Source organism: Nuphar pumila, chromosome 2, assembly GCF_984573655.1.
Source record: "Nuphar pumila chromosome 2, dmNupPumi1.hap1.1, whole genome shotgun sequence".
Taxonomy (NCBI): Eukaryota; Viridiplantae; Streptophyta; class Magnoliopsida; order Nymphaeales; family Nymphaeaceae; genus Nuphar; species Nuphar pumila.
Genome location: NC_143250.1, coordinates 75749441 through 75762860, shown reverse-complemented (window position 1 = coordinate 75762860; position 13420 = coordinate 75749441).

Sequence of the window (13420 nt, the reverse complement as noted above, 5' to 3'; positions counted from 1 at the left end):
ATTGGTACAATGCGAACATCGGATCCAAAAGGAAGCCCGAGTCGGAACTCGAAACTCCGAAAATAAAATATATATAAAAAGAAAAAACCCGAGTCGAAACCCGGTTTTTCAAAACAAAAGATGAATGAGAAAATCGAGTTTGAGGACTCGAATTCTCGACGTAACAATTGGTCCAATGCGAACATCGGATCCAAAAGAAATCTCGAGTCGGAACTCGAAACTCTGGAAATAAAATATATATAAAAAGGAAAAATCTAAGTCGAAACCCAGTTTTTCAAAACAAAATGAGAAAATCGAGTTTGAGGACTCGAATTCTCGACGTAACAATTGGTCCAATACGAACATCGGATCCAAAAGAAAGCCCGAGTCGAAACTCGAAACTCCGGAAATAAAATATATATAAAAAGGAAAAACCCGAGTCAAAACCTGGTTTTTCAAAATAAACGATGAATAGAAAATCGAGTTTGAGAACTCAAATTTTCGACGTAACAATTGGTCCAATGCGAGCATCAGATCCAAAATGAAGCCCGAGTCAGAACTTGAAACTCCGAAAATAAAAATATATGAGACCTGAGCCGGAACCCGAACCTTTTTAAAAGAAAAATAAAAAAAAACAAAAACCTGAGTCGAAACTCAGTTGGAAAGGAAATAATTCCAACCCGGGAGTCAGATTTTGGAAGGATTAACAAAAAGGCATGAATAGATTCTGATGATTATGACGAAGATGAGAAACTTATTCAAGATCCTCGACCCAAGGTGACCTAAGATTTGAACTTTATTTATGATGGCTTCCAAGATTATCCCTTATCCTGAAGAGAAATTGACAAAATCGAAAAAGATTGATAGAGATTGATAAAGGATAAAAGAAAAAAAGGAAAGAATCAAAAATTGATGAGATTGAAAAAAAAAATTAAAAAGGATTGGTAGAAATTGGCAGAAATTTGAGAAAAAATTGATGATAAAGATTTCAGGATTATCCCTTATCCTAATAGAAGGACCTAGCGAGACGAGGTTCAGGTTTATCCCTTAACCTGAAAGGGGAAGAGAATAAAATGGAGGAAAATTAAAGAAATTTATTGAAAATTTGTTTTGGAAAAGAATTCTCATAGGTAGCACTGCTGCTCCCATGAGGGGTCTCAGGATTATCCCTTATCCTGAATGGGAAAAAGAATACCTCGAAGGCCGAGGTTCAGGTTTATCCCTTAATCTGAAAGGATAATAAGAATAAAATTGTACCTCATGGAAAAGAGGTATCAGGTTTATCCCTCAACCTGAAAGGGTTAGAGAATAAGAATTTGATAAATTTTAATAAAATTGATGAAAAATTGATAAATTTTGATAAAATTGAATAAAAATTGATAAAATAAAGACCGATCAAAGATTTAATAAAAAATTGACAAAATTGAAGCAAAGAGTTTGTCTGATCCTGCCTACACATGATGAAGGAAAGATAGAGGTATAAAAATAAAAAATAAAAAATAAAAATGCCCCAATATCATGGAGAAAAATATGAGAATTGATAGAAGATCATTATTTTATTAAAAGGCTCTTTGAAGAGTACAAAAGGCTAGAACGAACATTTTAAGTATAAAATCTCTTCAAGTGCAGAGCATTAATTGGATCTAGTAGTTCCACCCCATCTGCGTTGATCAGATAATAGGAATTGCGAGGCAGTGCTTCCTTAACCACATAAGGGCCTTCCCAATTGGGTGATCATTTTCCCCGTGGTCGATGCTTGAGGTGAGTTGTCGATCTGAGCACCAAATCATTAACTCAGAATTTTCTCTCGATGACTGACTTGGCATAATGTCTAGCTATCCTCTGACGATGAGCTTGAGCATGTTCTGCTGCCTTTAGCCTCTTCTCGTCCAACAAATCAAGTTGTACCAACATTTGCTGCTGATACTGATCAAGCGAGAGTTCAATGAGCGACGTGAACTTGAATGCATGCTTCTGAACGTGGAGAGGTAATACCACCTCGGTCCTTTAGACAAGCTCTGAAGGAGTAGCATTGGTTGGAGTCCTAATGGTGGTTCGGTACGCCCAAAGTGCATTGTGTATCTTCTCGTGCCAATCGCGGCCTGTTTCCACAGTTCTTTCCAGAATGCAGATCAAAATCTTGTTGGTGGACTCTGCCTGGCCATTCCCTTGAGAATAATAAGGAGCTGAGAAGTGGTGATGAATCCTAAACTTCGAGCAGAAGGTCTTCATCCTCTTATTCTTGAAATGACTGCCATTGTCAGACACAATATTATGTGGCACACCGAAACGACAAAGGAGGTTCTTATGAATAAAAGAAATCACATGTCGGCTTTCTATCGTTCGCAGAGTTACAACCTCGACCCATTTGGTGAAGTATTCTGTAGTTGCAAGGAAATATTTGTGGCCATTAGAAGCTGAAGGAGTAATTGGACCTACCACATCGAAGGCCCACATCGAAAAAAACCAAGGAGAAACCACGGACTGCAAGTATGCGGCCGGAGCATGAATAGAGGGTGCGTGCATTTGGCATTCGGTGTACTTCCTCACAAATCGATGGCAATCCTGCTGCATGGTTTTCCAGTAATATCCTGCCTGGATAATCTGCTTGACAAGCGTTTGGTAGCCGACGTGACCACCACAAACTCCCTCGTGTGCCTCTCAGACAACTTTCATCGCTTCGTCTCTGTCCAAGCATCTGGCGTACTCAGAACTGAAACCACGACGGTAGAGAGTATCAGCAAGGATGAAATAGCGGGAGGACATGCGCTGAATCGCACGTTGCTCCTTTCTTGACATCTCTGGTGGGAATTCACCGGTTTCAATAAAGTTTTTTATGTCTTGATACCAAGGTTTTTCTTTCTGAGTGACTTGGTTTACTTGCTCAGCTGAAATGTAGGCAGGTTGATTAAGTCTGCCAATCTCGAAGGAACGACAAGATTCACTGTTTTTGAATGACAAAATGGAACCAAGATAGTCCAAACCATCGGCTATATTGTTGTATTCCCTCTTGACATGATTGAGCTGAAATTCTTCAAAGTTGCCTATGAGAGCTAAGGCAATCTTCTGATAGGGAATCAATTTAGAATCTTTGACTTGCCACTCAGCGTTAACTTTGCTTACCACAAGCAACGAATTGCCAAAGGCATGTACTCTTTTGACATTGAAATCTTATAAAATCTTGAGGCCTTGTATTAGAGCTTCATACTTGGCCATGTTGTGAGTACAATGAAAGTTAAGCTTGAGGGAATAAGGGATCATCTTCTTTTCGGGAGTGATTAACAAGATCTTAATCCCTATACCAGATATATTTTTGGCTCCATCAAAGAACATGGTCCAGATTGGAGATTCTTGGATGCTACAGATGTGATCGTCAGAAAAATCATCTTCTGCCTTGATCTCTTCTGCCAATGGGAAATCTGCCAACTGATCTGCGATGGACTGGCCGTTCACTGACTTCTGAGATACATACTCCAAGTCGTATTGCATCAAGAGGACTTGCCATTTTGCAATCCGTCCAGTAAGAAATGGCTGCTCAATGATGTACTTGAGGGGATTGAGCCTTGACAAAATTTTGATTTTTGAGGCCAACAGATAATGCCTCAGCTTCTGACACATCCATACTAAAGCTAGACATGTCTTTTCCATTTGAGAATATCTTTTTTCATAATCGATGAAAGTCTTGCTCACGTAGTAGATGGCGTGCCTTATCTGATTGCCTTCCTCATACTGTGCAAAAAATCTGCCACATGCGTTCTGATTAACGGAAATATACAAGAGAAGTGGCTTTCCAAGTTTCAATGGCTTCAGAACAGGTAGATTGAGGAGATAGTGCTTGATGCGCTCAAACAAGAGCTGTTATTCTGGTCCCCACTCAAATTTCACTTCTTTCCTCAATAAGTTATTGAAGGGCTCGCATCTCATGGCCAAATTGGAGATGAAGCGCCGAATCGAATGAATGCGCCCTTGAAGGCTTCGCAACTCTCTGAGATTGGTGGGAGGCGGCATATCAATGATTGCTTTCGCTTTAGTCGAATCCACTTCTATACCTTTCTTGCTGATCATAAAGCCAAGTAGTTTGTCTGACTCTTCTCCGAAGACACATTTTTGTGGATTAAGTCTGAGCTTGTACAGAATGAGTCTTTCAAAGACTTGGCCGAGAGCATCGAGATGATCTTCTCCTTCTTTGGATTTGACCAGGATGTCATCCACATAAGCATCCATGTTCTTGTGCATCTAATCATGAAAAATAACGGTCATTGCTCTCTGATAGGTTGCCCCAGCATTCTCGAGTCCAAACGGCATGACTGTATAGCAAAATGTACCACAAGGCGTGGTAAATGAAGTTTTTGACTGGTCACGAGCGACCAGTTTGATCTGATTATAGCCTGAGTATCCATCCATAAAAGAAAACATGGTGTGGCCCGCCGTGCTATCGATCAAAAGATTGATGTTGGGGAGTGGATAATCATCTTTTGGGGTGGCTTTGTTGAGGTCCCTGAAATCAATACAAATTTGAACTTTGTCATTCTTTTTAGGAACTGCTACGATGTTTGCCAACCAGTCTGGATAATCAATAGTCCGGATGAATCTTGCCTTTAACAAGTCCTCAAGTCCTTCTTTAACTTGTGGTGTCACTTGGGGATCCATTTTCCTTAGTGTGATCATCGCAAAATTTTTCCTCTCTCGTTGGTTTCTCTCTCTTCCTTCTCTTTCCCTTTTCTAACCTCTATTCTCCTCCTTTTTGAAGGGAGAAGAATAAAAGAAAGAAAAGAGAAAGAGAAAAGAAAAGAAAGAAAGAAAGAGAGAAGAGGAACTATTTTGCGCGGTCTCACTTGACCTTAATTTGAAAATATTTAGCAAATAACTTGCCTCCATTTTTTAAAATATGCGGGAAAATGGAGAGACGGGATTCGCTCGTCGGTACGAGGTTCGACCGTTCCTGGCGCCTTTACCAGGGGTAATCAAACCAAGGATCGAATCTATGCCTTTTGCTTTGCCTAAATATAATCTAAGAATTTATTCTAAAAGATCTAAATGCACAAAGAATCATGCTTGTGCAATGCAATAATGTATGCTCATTTTGAAAGATATTTTGAAAATCTCCAAGTTATTTTGAGATGAATTTGATAAGGGAGTGAAGAAATGATTGAATCTAACTTCAGAACTTGAGATAGATCAGAGAAGTTCTAAATCTTTGAAGTAAATCAGAGTTTGGAAGAATAAATGATTTTGAGAAAGAATGATTCGAAGTTTTGAAATGAAAGGAAATGAAGTTTCAAAGTCGGAAATGAATTTTGAACTTGAATTTTAGGAAAGGAAATGAATACTTGAGATGGAATTGAATTTAGATTTTGAAGTTTGAAATTGGAAAGGACTGAGAAAATCAAATGGTATTTAAGAATAGAAATGGATTTAAGAGATTCAGATTAGATCCAAAAATGGAATTTGAAATCTAGAATTAGAATTGGATTCCGGATCCCAAACAGAATGGGATCCGAGATTTAGAATCCAAAATGGACTTAGGTTCTGGATCTTAAAAATGGAGTGGATCTAAAGTCTGAGGTCTAAAATAGAATTGGGTTCTGGATCCTAGGATGGATTTGGATCTGAGATTCAATGTAGAGTTGGACTCTGGACCCTAAGATGGATTGTGGATCTGAAGTCTGAGATCCAAAGTAAAATTGAGTTCTGGATCCTAAAATAGATATGGATCTGAAGTCTGAGATCCAAAAGTGGAATTGGAGTTTGGATCCTGAAGTGGAATGGGATCTGAAGTCTGAGATCCAAAAGTGAAATTGGACTCTGGATCCTAAAGAGAAATTGGATCCGAAGTCTAAGATTCAAAGTGAAGTTGGATTCTGGATCCTATAAGGAAATTGGATTTGAAGTCTAAGATCCAAGGTGAAATTGGAGTCTGGATCCTAAAGGGGAATTGGATCTGAAGTTTGAGATCCAAAAGTGAAATTGGATTTTGGATCCTAAAGAGGAATTGGATCCGAAGTCTGAGATCTAATATGAGTGTTGGATCCTGGATCCTAAAGAGGAATTGGATCTGAAGTCTGAGATCCAATATGAGTGTTGAATCCTGGATCCTAAAATGGATTTGGAGTTAAATTCAGGAGATGAATCAAGAACTTCCAAGTTTAATTTGAACTTGGAAAATGAATTTTAGAAATTGAATCTTGAATATACAGATGCATTTCAAAGTTGAATTGGATTTTTAAATTTAAGATAGAACTTGAAATTTGAAATACAAGATGATTCTGAAGTTTCAAAGTCAAATAGGACTTTGAAATTGAATTCTTGAAAATAGAATTGAATTTGAATTTTATAAATAGGATTTGATCTGAGAAAGGAAAGAATTACTTGGATTTTATGAAAAAAGAATTAAGAAATATGATGCAAATCTGTCTAAATGATGAATGAATTTAAATTTTTTATTTTTTATTTTTGAAAAGCTATTCCATTCTTTAAATGAATTAAAATAAGATTGAAGATATAATACATCATTGACTATGGTCATTGAATGTATTATATAATAATCTATATTTAAATTCAGGTGAAGAATGAAACACATTTGGTGCTTTTATAGAATTTAAAATGAAATTAACTCTCAATATACCCTGACTATGGCCATTGGTATATATTTTGAATTAATTTTAAGTTAAATTTTAATAAAAGAAGAAAATATTTAAGGAAAATATGATGAATTTTGAAGACGGATCCAGTGTGGATCCAGTGTTATTTTGTAAAAGATAAAAATACTAAGTTTTGTCCATACCCTGACTATGGCCATTGATATGGATCATCAACTTAGGATTAATTTACCTTTTACGAAATAGTGCACGTGCCATTCGTGTTTCACCATTGTGAGATTTTGAGAAATAAAGAAAAAAAAAATGCATGAAGAACAAATAATTCATGATGTTTACAATGCTCATTCATTCTATTCTAAACTGAAAAAAAAAAGTAAAGAATTCTCATTAACATCTAATCATTACAACCTTTTAAATTGAAATTAGAATCCTAGTCTAGGGGAGAATTTGATGTTTTTACATCTTTTCTGCAAGACGGAGTTAGCACAAAGTAACATACGAATACAGAGAGAGATTGCAAATATCATATTGAATTTAAAACGCAATTGATGAAAGGTTCATGCATATGCCCTATGTTAATGAGAAAGCATATATATACATATAATGAAAACCCATATGAGGAAGGCATAGGCAATGCCTTGAGGTAAATGGAAACCTACATGTATTTGCCTAAGGGTGATGTAAACATGTTATGAAATGAAAGAAACCCCAACCTTCATTGGGCTGATGTGAAGAAATCTACAATACATTAGGGTCGGTTGGTGGAAGAATGTGGCAATCTTTCCCTGTTGTTATGCAACCAGAGAGCAGCCTGAAACACAAGGGACTTCATGTAATCTCTATGCAGAGATTTACCCATTATTGCAGAAAAATAGACTGCAGAAAAGTGGACTCCCCAAGACCCCAAATTTTTCTAAATACGCATAGGTGCGTATAGGTTCTGGTTGGAGATGAATGTGAGGTAACAACTACTATGTACTGGACCTTGCTATTGACCCTGTTCGGATGAAAGATTTTCATAAAAGAATCAGAACTTTGGTTCCTGTCTAAATAGCTTGACACTTACATCTAGTATATTGAATGGCATAGGTATTACAGATGGTGCTATGAACCATGGTGAAAACCCAACGATTATGGTGAGTTCTAACGAATTATCATAGAGGAAAAGGGATGATCTGGGTGGATAGCAGAGTGTATTTACAGAAGCTCTAACCGTAGCAAGACCAAACTCGGCTACCTTCTTCACGTTTTAGGCCAATTTCCTCCTGCCCGGCACCACTGTTATCAGAATTTTCTGGGCCTTGGGTATCTTGGCCAATTTGGCACTGTGTACATCCTTTTCCTTGCATATCTTCCAGCTGAAAGGATTTTGAAACACGTTGCCAATGTTGGATTAGCTAGGAAAAGCTGCAAATCTAACTAAATCCATCGGTTCAGGGGAGCATGTTATAAATCGGATGGATTAAAACTTGTTGGGAGATGACCACCAAGGGATGATTTAATCAAAGCGCCGTGAATCGGGTTTTTGCTTGATTGAAAATTGGGATCCTTGGGACAAACTGGTGTCCCAAGGAAGTTGACAGAACACTAGGTCCCGATTGGCATTACAAGTAATGAGTCCAAAATAGCAGAGGCAGTTGCGCCTTAACAACATTCTAACAACATATCATTGATTTTATGCTAGTACCAGAGGTGTGATTCTTTAACAGATAACAAGGATAAACATGCTTCAAGATATCATTTTCAGTGATAATTATAAGCAATAACATTAATGGAAAGGAGAAAGGAGAAAGAAAAAAATGTGGTAATCTCATGGGTAAAGTTCTGCTGATCTTGAGGACATACCTGGGCCTTTCTTGGAGACGTGGCTTCTGATTAACACTGCAGTCCTACCAAGAGCAAAACAAACATGTCAGCCCGGTAAACTTAAGACAAAGAAGACTCACTTCGACTTTCGACACCCACAGTCCAGAAAGAGAAAATGATCAAGAGCTATGGCTCCCGACTCAGTTTTCTGAGTGTCTTCAGATCTAGGTCAGAAATAGTTAGCTCAACTTTGAACTCCACCTGACAATATGCTCTTATGTGAGATTTGGCTGTGGAAGCAAACCTGGGTTGGGTAGTGATTAGTGGGATGTAGCAAGTGGCATACACCGAACCATGCACAAGGGGGGTTATAGCTGATGGTGAATGCTGCAAATCTCTAAGCCTTACCATCCGTCTCTTTCAGCCTTTCAAGAAATGAATAGAGCCGATTAGCTCAAGTCTGGCTCACGATATGACCACGATTTAAACCTGCAGTGCTGAAAATAAATTTCTGCAGAACTGACCCAGACCAAACATTTTCCAGACTATCAGCATAGGTCGTGGTTGCTCTTGGTCTATCTATCAGACAGCTTGTCTTCTATGTCCCCTTTTGATGGCAGCTTTAGGAGGAGGGAATCATATTCAAGTAAAGCTCAGCTAAGAAGATAGAGGCAATATGCAATTTATTTCAGGAATAACACACTTATGGTAACTGGAAACCCCTACAGGGCATCATACTAAACAACTCTTTTGCAACGTACTCACCAAATATCCTCAGCAAAACCATACTGAACGTATACTGTTTAAACCATAATGGATAAAACTAATGATGACCAACTTCACCACAGGACATCTACACAGCATGTCTGGAAATAAACAGATCTTACCGTAGGGGCTACAGGCGATGGTGCAGGGGAGGTATAAGTCCAATGGTTTGCAAGAATTATGCTCAATGAAGAAAAATATTACAATTATCAGGGAAGAGTAGTAACACTCGCAGTTGTGACATCATCCATCATAGCAACATTATCGCCCAAATTTAATTCAATTGTAAGCCTTCACTATTAAAGCCAAGGTTAGAATGAAGTGCGATGTTACGAAGAGATGGCAGGGTATACCTATAATGTTGCATATGCCTTGCAACAGGAAGTGTAAGAAGAACATTACGAACAGTAGCATCCAAACAACCATGGCAAACATTAAACACAAAAACCAAGGGGAATGAAGGACAAGAGGAGATGAGTAGTAAGGGATTAACCAACATGCCTAGAGGAAATACAGATTTCCTTCCTCACCCATAATCATACTCTGTCGTTTCCCTTTTCTCCCCCTTTTTTTTTTTAGCTAGCATATCACGACAGAGGTGGGGACTCCGGCAAAACATCAATACGCATCCCCTTCCTTCTTGCGTTGAATCCAAACTTATGACAAGACCCCAGCTGGTAGGCTTTCCCTATGAGGGATCATCCGGATGCCATGACCTTACAGGAGACGCCAATATGAGCATTTTGGTCTTGATGCTAAAATAACATCAGGGAGATAAAAAAAAAGTCAATTTCATGTGATCCCCCTTAAGAATCCCTCCCAATTTCATAGGCTTCGGGAAGCATCGGTGGATGAGTGATCCGAGCACCAAGCTACATCGACTAACAAACTGCACAGCCCTGAAGCTTCATCACCTTAAATCATATGGGCAAGTGGATGAACCCATTATGCAGTAGTGCGTTACAGAAGGAAAGTGGCGATGGAGTGAAAAGGGTATAAAGGAACCGATGTTGATTATGCAACATACAAAAGGGGAATAAAGAATCCAGCATAACTTGGAAATCAAAATAAATCTAGGAGACTAAAACGCGGAGAAGGAAATACACATAAACAGGTAATGAAAACGAAAGCAGGGATAAAGTAATTGAATCGATGGCGATAAACAACATAATTAGAACATAGTCAAGAAGATAATCGGTCGCCATCCAAGCAAGGAATCAGATACAAGTAGATGATCAGGAGGAAGGAGAAAAAAAAAATGTTGGAGCACGATCACTCCCTTTTGATATTGCACATTTACGCCACTCGATATTTGCTATAGGCAAAATCGATGTTACATGAGTGCTCCAATGGGATCGATTGAACAGGAAACTAAAACAAGACAAGAGAAAGAAAAAAAATGGAAATTACCTAGAGAAGATGGGAAAAAGCTCTTACCAGATCGCGGGATCGTGAAGGAGGATCTGGGGAGGTGAAGACCGATTTCTTTCTTCTACTCTGGAGGCCTACTGCCGCTGGAGGAGAGGAGAGGATCAGAGGATTGCTTGGAATCTTGCAGGAGGGAGCTCGGTGATGAAGGAGAGAGGTAATGCCCGAATGATCGATGCCGATGGATCCCCCCCTTTTCTTTCTCGTTGGCCTACCTTTATAGAAAAAGGAGAAGCCTCGAGAAGGAGGGCTTCTGTTGCAGATCGATGGTCTGAGTGAGGGGGGGCAGTGATCGGAAGGTGGAGCTCGATGTCGCACATGGGGCTGGCGGGGAGAGGAAGAAGGCCTGTGAGGCCGTTGAAGATAAACGGAGGAGGCCAATGGCCATGGCGATCGAGGGCGGATGATAAGGAAGGTGGTTCTTGCGAAGAGGGATAAATGGAGGCCATGGAGGGAGATCGGGTGTTTAGGGAGGAAGGCGAGTTAGGGTTTTCAAAACCCTAACTCGACCCTTAAACATCGAAAATCATTTTGTCCAAAAAGGGGCCTCCTTTTCAGATTTTTCTAAAAAGGTGGTTAAGGGTGAGTTTTTTCGGCAAAATCTTTGAAAACCACGTAGTCTTTCCTAAAAAAAATTTTTTTTTATTCTTTGCATGATTTTTCCATTTTTTTGTATTTTTAGAACAAAATCTAAGTTTTTTACACGAAGACAAAGATTAAGCACTAATTTTTGTATTTTTCTGAGAAATATTTATAAAAGTATTTTTCTGAAAATTTCAGACCATTTCGGGGAAATTTCTTCAGAAGAATGGGTTTGAACCCAGGTTTTGAGAAAATGTTCGAGTTTTGACACTCGAATCGAGAAATACAATGTGATGGATCCAAACGGATGTCGAATGGACTATCCGAGCTATTTAAAGACTATTTTTGGTATTTTCCATAATTTTAATTTAAAATTTGAACAAGGAGATTCAAATTGGGATCTAGATAATGGATCCAGATCCAAAATCAATTTAAACATATGAAATGAATTTAATTTCAATAAAACTAGAGAAATGAACTGAAATTTAGATTTAAAATGACTCATTTGCTCAAAAAATGAATTTAGGGGCAGAAAGGAAATATTTAAAAGATTTTGAAAAATTTGGGGTGTTCACAGATGCCCCTCTTTGCTACTAAGCCGGTTGAAAGCCGAGCTTAGTGGCAAAGAAAACACTCCAAATTTTGAAAAATGCCCCAGTCAGCAGATCTGAACTGGGTGTGGAATAATTATTTTTTAAAAGATGGTTTTTCGGGCTTAAAACCTTATCCTGAATGACTTGGGGAAGACGAAATCCTCGAAAATGATATGATTGAGTAGAAAATGAGGAAATCGTGATGGGACTTTGGGTGAAAATCCCAGGGATGGTGAAAGATAAGAATTTTGATCAAGTTTCATGGGCGAGACAAGATCAGCCCTTTGGAATGACTCAGGTTTAGCCCTTAACCTGGATGGGACGAAGATAGATCAAGATAATTTGGATGGGGAAAGGAAACATAAATGGACCTCGATGAGACATTTTGAGAGAAATGCCTCATGAGATGAAACTCAAGGACGATCCTTTCCTGGATGGATGCACAAAGAGCACGGATTCCTTTGTGGGGAAATCAATGATGGGACGGGAAGGATTACTTTGCCTAAACGAAGCTCAGGTTTAACCCAAACCTGAAAGGAAAGTATCTCGTGGAGCGAGGTTCAGGCTTAACCCTTAACCTGAAAGGGACGACCATACGGAATCCTCGGATGAAGAAAAGTCGTGATGGGACAACAAATACATCGTCGAAGCGAGATTCAGGTTTAACCCTTGACCTGAGTGGGACGACCATACGGAATCCTCGGATGAAGAAAAGCCGTGATGGGACAACAAATGCATTGCCGAAGCGAGATTCAGGTTTAACCCTTGACCTGAGTGGGAGAAACCATACGGATTTCTCGAAACCGTGATGGGACAGGAGAGATACTTCAACTGAATGCGGCAACTCTTCTGGGAATGTGAGAGATGGAAAATAAGGAGATGTGATGAAGAATGAACGATGAATAAGGTAACAGGAGGCGAATCTTTCGATAGGGTGAAAGATGAATAAGGCGGACCTTTTATCAAGGAGACGAATCTCTTGACAAGGCGAAAGATGGAACAAGGCAAATCATTTGGACAAGAGAAGATAAAAGTGAAATATGAAGATGGAGATGAAGATGGCTATCCTTTTAGTAAGGAGAAGGTAAAATATGAAGATATGAAGATGGCAATAGTAAGAAGAAGGCAAAATGTGAAATACGATGAAGGCAATGCTTTTAATAAGGAGGATGTAAGATATGAAGAAGGCAATTATTTTTGCAAGGAGAAGGCAAGTCTCTTGACAAAGCAAAAGACGAGGAAGGCGATCATTTAATCAAGGAGAAGACGAGTCTTTCGTCAAAGCGAAAGACGAAGAAGGCAATCTTTTAGTCAGGGAGAAAGGCAAATCTTTTGACAACGCAAAAGACGGGAAAAGGCAATCCTTTTATCAAGGAGAAGGCGAGTCTCTCGACAAAGCGAAGGACGGAGAAGGCAATCCTTTCATCAAGGAGAAGGCGAGTCTTTCGACAGGGCGAAAAGACGAGGAAGGCGATCATTTAATCAAGGAGAAGGCGAGTCTCTCATCAAAGCGAAAGACGGAGAAGGCAATCCTTTTAGCAAGGAGAAGGCAAGTCTCTCGACAAAGCGAAAGACGAGGAAGGCGATCATTTAATCAAGGAGAAAGGCAAATCTTTTGACAACTCAAAAAGATGGAGAAGGCGATCCTTTCATTAAGGAGAAGGCGAT